Below are 8,904 nucleotides of genomic sequence, written 5' to 3'. Positions count from 1 at the left end.
AATCAGAAATCAGAAATCAGAAATCAGAAATCAGAAATCAGAAATCATATTTCTATCAGAAATAATATTTAAAAAAAAAATTCATAGAAGAACGCCTCTTTCAAGTGACTTTCCTTCAAAATAGATATTCGAGTGCAAAGGGTTGAAATTTTTTTATTTACAAATAAAAATACATAAAAATACATAAATATTTAGAGTTGAAAAAGAATCATCGGTTTTTGGGAAAGTTATTTATGAAAAAGCGCTTGTTTTAAGTAACTTGGCTTAGAAGTGAATATTCGAGTGCAAAATTTTAAGATGTAAAAGTTATAAAATGTATATATATCTTCTCGCAGCGTGCATAAAAAAAATATGCAGAGTTTGACAGTGCTACCATAAATTAATGAACAAGCGCCTCCGCGTAGCGGATTTAAAATAGAAGAGATCCTCGAGTCAGGTGAACGTAGCCATCGGAGAATCGCTTGAAATATTATTTTATCCAACGTCTCGGTATTCCTTGTGATTGCTCCGTGTCCGTTCCCCTACCACGGGAGTGTCTCGCCGCCTGAAGAACGGTGTTACGTTGTCGACGGCGGCAGGCAGTCTGGCCAGTTTGCTCTTCAGTGGCTAGTCCACCTCTCTTCTCGACTCTATCGTCTCGCTCGTATTCGCACCGCTTCCCTCTCTCCTTCCTCTTCTATCGCTTATTCGCGATCCGTCGGGCGATCACTTCTCGGCCAACCGTCCTTGTCGCTCACCTCTCAGGTATACGGAGCTCGTACCTGCCGCGCGTGTACGCTACACGTTGCGCTCCTCTCCCTCTCTCGTTTCTCTTCTACTCCTACAGAGTCCTTTAAAACCGGTACAGTAACGATAGAAAACATCGAACACACCCTTAACAGGGGAAACTACGTTAGGAGGCCAAATACTATGTGTCTTTCGTGTTTTTTTTACGAAGACAAATTTTCTTGATCTTTTGTTAATTTTGAGAATATTTTCGGTGTGTTTTAAAGAACATTTGGTAAATTTTTCAATTCATTTCGCGCAGAAATCTTAACCCACACAGGCTTACACAGGCTAAAAAAGGTAAATGAATGAGGTATAATTTTATCATATTAGTTGATAATGCGTTAAGTAGTTCGACGACGGAACTGGCAGGAAAATAGGTGATTTTTATTCATTTTTAATAGCGGTATCATAATACATGTAATACGTTACAGTTACGTATATGTTTTCATTGCTATTAAATTACCTAAAAATAATTTTCGTTTATGGCTTTGTACTTCAACTCTTTGCATCTACAGAACTTTTATACGATCCATTATGCCTTCTTCAATTTATTCATGTATCTTTATGAATCTAAATTTAAAACATTTTGCAAACCACACAGATTGACAATCTAGGTACAAAAGATACGGAACTTAATAATAGAAAGCTTTTCATTTTTAAACTATAAAGAAGCATCAAATGTTTAAGTATAATATCTTCACACGTTAATTCGCATTCAAATTATCAATTTTTTTTTCTCTAAGATGCAAGGAAACAAACTTATAATGTATTTTTATACATCAATCTAAGGGTTAATATAATATAAAAAATACAGAACTTGATAATAAAAAACGTTTCTTTTTTAAGCTATAAAGAGACATACCAAATATTACAGTATAATATACTATTTTTATACATTAATTTACATACAAGTCATAAATCTTTTCTTTTCTCTATGACGCAAGGAAACTTATAATTAGACTGCGGATCTCTATGCATTTATAGGAAATTTGAATATGCAGGAAACTATAAAATGCAAACAATATGCAAGAATATAAAAAAGATTGCAAGTAAAGTTCATGTTATAATATTTGCAGAATAAAATAAATTCCTGTTTAGGTTCAATCTTTGTTCAATCTTTGCACTTTTGCGAAGATTTTATTTTGCGTTAAAACCTGCAGTCTACTTATAATGTATTTTTATACATCAATTTAGGTATACAATTATTTTACCTCGTCTAATTAAGAAACTCGTCAAATATTCGTAAAATCGTCTGGAGTTGTCCTCTTTTAAAATTCTGGAGCTGTAACCCCTTAAGACACCGACGAAGTTTATCGTCGAAATCGAAAATATTTAGATCGAACCAGTTTCGAAAAAAAGTAACGAGCCTGTCGCCTATGGCTGACAATCAGCGGAGTTGTTGCGTCCGGCTCGTGGCACGGCGTAACACGAGTAACCGTTCGTGATTCGAAAGGGTACGCTGTCGCGCAAACATCGACGGATATCTAGGTGAAGGTGTACGATTAGGCACCTCACGGACCGTGGTACGGTACTAGTTTTCGTTGAGCAACCGACTGTCGATTCTGGAGCGCGTTGGTTGACTCGATTACGCGTGCCGATCCACGTTGTCGCTTTTCTACGCGCAGTCCTGCGCACCATTTTTTACTTCTCACTCAATCCTTTGTTTTCTTGCAACTTTGATTAATGAGAAATTAACCCATTCAACTCCGATGGGACATTAGACGATTTTGAAAACATTTGACGAACTTCTTACAGTTAATCGCTCTTTTATTGTACGTACAAGCTGTTTCGTTTAAATTCTCTGCGTTAAAGTCTATTAGAGTTTTCAAAGTCACATAAGACGAAGATACTTGGGTACAAAAATACAGAACTTATAATAAAATTTTGTTTGTATACATTTAACGTTGCACCAACATCTTAAATATGGTTATTAGCAACGACTAGAAGTTCTGCAGTAATAACAATAAAAATTAATATGTAGAAATAAGTATCAGGTTATAATTAACATATATTATAGTCAAGGAAAAAATTGAGTGGATACACGGTCCATTATACAGAAAAACATTGCAATTCAATCATTTCAGCCTAATTAACTTATTTTTTTTCAGAGTTTACATATTTACACATAAACTGTGGTAGCAGTTTTATAGAATAATATGAATTATTTTAAACAAGAGTAATTATATCCTAAATACAACCTAACAGTATTGCATATACAGACAATATTGAGTAGATACCATCATTTTTTTCATGCTTACCTTTTATCTTCTTTTAATATTTTGATTAAATATTTTCTTTTGTTAGATTAGTAGGTACTAAGTATATTATATCCACAAGCCTTACTATATGTATGTAAAATAGTCCGACACCGGCTTCAAAAAATAATTAATTACTTTTTATATGTATCCATTTATATAAGTAAATCATAAATCTGTAAATTCGTATCTTGTAAAAAATATTCTCTCAAAAATCCATGTTAGATAGGCATTAATTTAATCGTCTCCATGTCTGAACATGATATCGAATTTGTATAATGTATAATACGGTTATTGGATACAATTTCGTCATTATTTCGACAGATTTTAGTAGAATATAGTCTCTAATTTAAATTGTTTAATTATTGTACCAGCATAAATGGCTGAGCCTTATAACAACATAAATTATTTAGATATTATAACACATATAATAGCATTGTAAGCTGTAACGAGGCAAAAAGTTTCGCCTGTTATCCACGCTCGGTCCGTCACAAAGTTTAGAAATGTGTTATTAACCATGATTTTACGAAAAATACATTGAAACATATTATTGCTATACGATTTCACAATCATCCATCTGTCTCCTTATTATAACAGTATAAATTCTCTAAAACTAAGTGTCTACTAAAAGCATTACCTTATGTCCTAATTAACAGTCGCGCGACGACAAAATTGTTCGTAGCCTACCCGCGGCAAGAGTGGGCATGCACAAGCTCATGGGCAGGCTCATGTTGCCATGTAGGTTCTATTCGCGCTAACTTCTCAAGATGCTTTTGTCGATTAGATTTAATGCAGCCTGTCAATCGGTCGAACAAACATAGAAGAAGGAAAGAAGGAAAGAAAGAAAGAAAGAAGAAGGAGAGAAGAAAAGAAAGAAAGAAGATGCTCTATCCTTGTTCGATCGATTGTCAGACTGTGTTAAATCTAATCGACAATCTTGAGAAGTTAGCGCGAATAGACCCTACACCGCAACGTAAACCTACCCCCACTCTTGCAGCGGCTCATTGTCGGCTCATTGTCGCCGTGCAACAGTCAATTAGGACAAGGCGTTACATTGAACACGAAAAAAGTTAAATCGAGAATGTTCTACTAAAAAGGTACCGTATTAAATATTTTATTGTATCGGAAATGTAGCACGTATTAAAAGAACCAGTCGTAAGTCACAAGTAATTTCGACAAGGCTAGCGGAAAGTTCACTCCCCGCCAATACGGTGACGATTTCAATTGGACGATATTTCGGTTTCCCAACGGGAGCTTAACCGCCACCTTCGCTTCTGTCGATATTTGACGGGCTGCTTGGACTTGCACCGGTCCGTGCATTCGCTTTCCTACCTGTTGCACGTTGCTCAAGCCAGTTTTTCCTCGGATTTACCTCTCCAAAAGCCATGGCCCGATTCACGTTGCGTGGGAGGCATGCGGGCTGAGCTTTTTCCGCGTTGGCACGATGAATCTCTGTTGCCCTGACGAACAGCGTCCTGTAAATCTCGATCCACGACATTTTCACGTCAAAATCGGAATTTTGTAATCGGTTAAGTAATCGGTCAAGTAATCGGTTGAAGATGGCTTTCTAAACATTTTGTTTATACGTTTAACGTGTTTAACGTCAGAAATGAATGACGGGAGTTTTCATTAGGAAAGTAAGAAAATTAATTTCGAAAGTAAGGCGGCAATGAAAATAAATCTGAATAGGATTCGTGAATTTTGTGTGGTTACAAAAATTAAATAATTGGATAAATTATCTAATTTGTTAAATTATCTAATCTTCGATAATCTCGAGACAAAATTTTAGAAGAAAATAGTAGAAGTTTTCACGAGTTTCAGTCTGGCAGTCAACGTGTTAAATCATTAACATTTTATTTTATTAACTCGTTCAATGCCAACTATGAGATATTTCAAATATATCAGACATTTTGTTGTTTGCATAACAATCTTGAATATTTCTTTTTTTAAAGCAACAAATTTAATATCACTTTTTGTAATCCAAATAATGACATAGACTACATATCTATATTAAATCTTGGCACCTAGAGCAAAATATTCCTTTACCTGGCCATAAATGGGTTAATTCCTGACTTATTTAAAAAGTCTTCACTGTAAAAAAAAATTTCTACGTTAATATGTATTAATCTAGACTGATATTTACTTCTGCGTTTGTAGAAACATCAAAAACTTTGTTTTCAACAATTGTAAGACTCTGAATAGATAAAATGTTAAGTTTTATGGGCCACTTGAATGATTCGGCACTAATTAACAAGAACATAGTTTTCAAAGACTTTTACGACCATATTTTAAACTTTCTTTAGCATTTTCTTGAATATTTTCTTCGACATTTTAAATACCTATAGGTACATAATTTGAAAAATCTACAAAAATACTTTCGTAATGTGAATCGTCTCGGTTCATCAATTATTGGTATATGAAATTGTTAAATCAGATTATTTTGAATGTAATTTTTCCAATGCCCATCAAAATTGTTCCTTCTCGTGTATTAGTGTATAAAATAAAAATAAGAATTACTTTAAGAAAACAGGTATCCAAGAATTATTTTATTTAGGAAAATAATCGATAAATAATTATTTTCCTTAAGTACAAGTACAAATTGTACTTGATCGAAGTTGTAAATAGATTAGACTGAAACAAGTTCATATAAGACTAGGTACATCAGTGATTTCAATTATGTACATACTTTTTATAGAATTTATAATAACTCTTATCTACTCTCTGTCAATAGTACTACAGCTCTTGGCTTTCAAATTAGGATCACATGCAAGAATTTCATTTTTATAATTAGAACACTGTATCATAAATAGCAACTTTTCTTTTTGGCTCCTTAAATTAATACTAAGCGTACAATAATTTATCTATTATTGCTATGGGAGTGATAGAATAAGTGTGGTTGACAAGCAATTAAGAGCCAGGTTATATTTTGCAATTCGCTCAATTTGTACGCCATTGAAAATAAATATCTAGAACACATTACCTAGTTCCAAGTCGAAAATTCAAGATGTTTGGATACAAAGCAAGGTAGACATAGTACAAGCCGTACCTAATTATGGTAAGAGGAGGGACACAAAATATTAACACGTATATGTAAAATATATTAATAGTTAATAAATGCACTTATGCGTTTCAATTTAACTAAAATCATGAAAACATTGAAAATTCGGCCCAATTCGATAGTCAAGTATTGTATTTCTAATTCTAGACTAAATGCAGTTAATGTACAATGGGTGCAGAAAATATTCCTACATTGAATAATTTCCCAAAAATTACGTAAAATTGTAATTGATTAACTTCTTTTTATGATATTCTACATATTCTTGGAAATTTCTAGAATAAATACAGTCCAAAAAAAATTAGCTATTTATATAAGTTTCGAAATTATCAAGAAAAAACTCTAAATCGATAGAAATATATATAGAAGCAATAAGTATTCGTACAATTGTTAAATTTTTAAAACTTCATAAGCAAACAACGAAATTTATATTAATTTATAAATAATTAATACTTCGTGGGATTTCTTTTTGATTTTATAATTATTTACTCTTCTAGCAACTCTTCTAGGCTGTAATTAACTAAATGTCGATGTTATTCGGTGTGGGATCTTCTTCCACTACACTTAGATTTATTAACGTAAATAAGAGAAAGAAATAAAATATATATTAATTATAAGTAAGAAAAAGGAATTGGAAACGCACATGTTCTCATTGTAGGCTTATACAGATTCTGAACCTAGTTACAACTTAGTAAAAAAAACAAAAGAAGCATAGACCACTGCAGTCAACCGCATAAATACAAAAATAACCAGAGAAACCAAATACCAACATATTTTAACAGTATGAAGCAATAAATTGATGTTTTTATTCTACAAACTTTACTGCAAATGGTTCGTCATAAGAACCGTACGAATACTTATTTCTTCTTCATTTCCGCCGATTTTTCGTATTTTCTTGTTCATTATGCAAATTCTATAAACTAGCAATTGTTGCTTGGACTATACAGACTGTTAAAAAAAAAGCATTCAATATTGACATGGTGTGTAGGGCACACTGCACTGAGTAAAAAAGCTTTCATGATACTAGCAAACAAAAGTGTTTACATCTCAGAAACGGTTGACCTTTGGACCTATGTTTACTAAAGCTTTTTTACTCAGTACAGTGTGCTCTATACACCATATAACTATCGAATGCTTTTTTTTTAACACTCTGTGTCTACTCTAGAGATTTCCGCGAATACATAGAATACCATTAATTATAAAAAAAAAATTAATAAACTACAATTTTTCACACAAGACTTTTTGGGAAATTTATCGATGTACGAATACATTCTATTGCTCACTGTACATAAACAACACTTTCAACCTTTCCTCCTCAGTTTTAGATAATGCTGGTGGGTCTCGATTTATTCGATTTATTATCAGACGGTTTCGGTCCCGGTTAAACGAGATTCTACTGTAATACATTTGATAACACCTAGCCTAGAGATGTTCAGTATTGAACCATTAGGTTACATATCTAAATTACTAACTTTGTAGACTTTTAGAAATTAAAGACTTTTTGGGAAATTGATCGACGTACGAATACATTCTACGCTCGCTGTAAACATGTTTATCGTGTATGTTTATAATCGCACAATGAGACGTGACGTCAAGTGAAACGTTAAATACGTTAAAAAACGTTCTTCCGAATCGCTCGACGTTCAGAGATACGGCGGAATTAAATCAGCGCGAGATATCGTTTGTTTTGGTTAAGATTGTAGAGAGGCGGTGCTTCCTTCCATGGAAGAATCGATTCTCCGGGCGCACGGAAGTCGAGACAAAGGAGCCGATTCACCGGTGGCGGCCTCCTCCTAATCCTCACAAAGCGCCTCACGTCGCCGCGAAGTCGAAGTTTACTTTTCGTGCTCAAACATAACTCCGAGCCTTTCGGAAGTGGGGGGAGTTAAACACACATAATCCACCGTTTTCCGCCGTAACTCGTAACTCCTGCTCGTATTTTCTCTCGTTCCCCTCTTTCACGCGCCACTCCCCTCCCCCCCACCCCCCTCCACCTCGTTCCCTCCGTCCCAAAATCCATCCGCACCCGCGGATGAACTATTTCTGTAGCTCTCCGCTTGCCGCGTTGCAACGAGAGATGCAACGATGCACGCGCGAACTCTCCAACTGCCTCGTGGATAGAGCACGCCTCGTGCTTTTCAATATAGACCTCGATACTTGGATTATTTTTTTAGATACATTACAAATTGGAGAAGAACGATATGTACTTTTCCACTGGTAAAGATTGACTGTCCTGATTAATCCACTTGAATGACTAGCGCATATACACCCCTGCTCAAAAGTATGTGAACACTAAATATCTAATACCAGTTGCAAATGTATTGATATTGTAATGTATTGTAATGTGAATGTTGGATGAATGTTAATTGTAATGTATTATAATGTAAATGTTGGATGAATGTTAATATTTAAAACCACTAGGTATGTTTATACGTTTTATAGTTGTCAGTTATGTTTGTGTTAGTAATTTATTGATTAGTCATTCATTTTGTATTTGTATTGCGATTTGATTTTATCTGTGATATGTTGTCTGTTGTCTGTCGTCTTTGAATTTTGACAGTTTTACGCCGAACCTCGAAATAAATATCCTTTCAAATATCAATTATATTATTTATCTTTCTATATGTTTATGTTGCATTAAGGGGGTATCCTAAATTACGAGGTCCAAAAAAAAGCGATTCTTCGTGAATTTTTTTAGGATGATCAAAAATAATTAATTCTATCGAACTTTTTATCCTATTTTCATACATATTTGAGTAGTCTGTAGGAATTTTTTCAACAAGAAATATTCAAATTGAGTCGACTGTGACGCACATTTGTAGATCA

At 33.9% G+C, this 8,904-nt stretch overlaps 1 protein-coding gene across 8 annotated transcripts in view; it reads left to right on the top strand.

The window, feature by feature from the left end:
• LOC128886388 (transcription factor 12) overlaps positions 1–8,904 on the top strand; it is a 526,407-nt gene that overhangs the window by 396,653 nt on the left and 120,850 nt on the right. The gene's annotated exons all lie outside the window — the stretch shown is intronic.

Source organism: Hylaeus anthracinus, unplaced genomic scaffold, assembly GCF_026225885.1.
Source record: "Hylaeus anthracinus isolate JK02 unplaced genomic scaffold, UHH_iyHylAnth1.0_haploid 11982, whole genome shotgun sequence".
Taxonomy (NCBI): domain Eukaryota; kingdom Metazoa; phylum Arthropoda; class Insecta; order Hymenoptera; family Colletidae; genus Hylaeus; species Hylaeus anthracinus.
The sequence above is the reverse complement of the archived record's forward strand: the minus strand, read 5'-3'. Positions and strand labels throughout refer to the sequence as shown.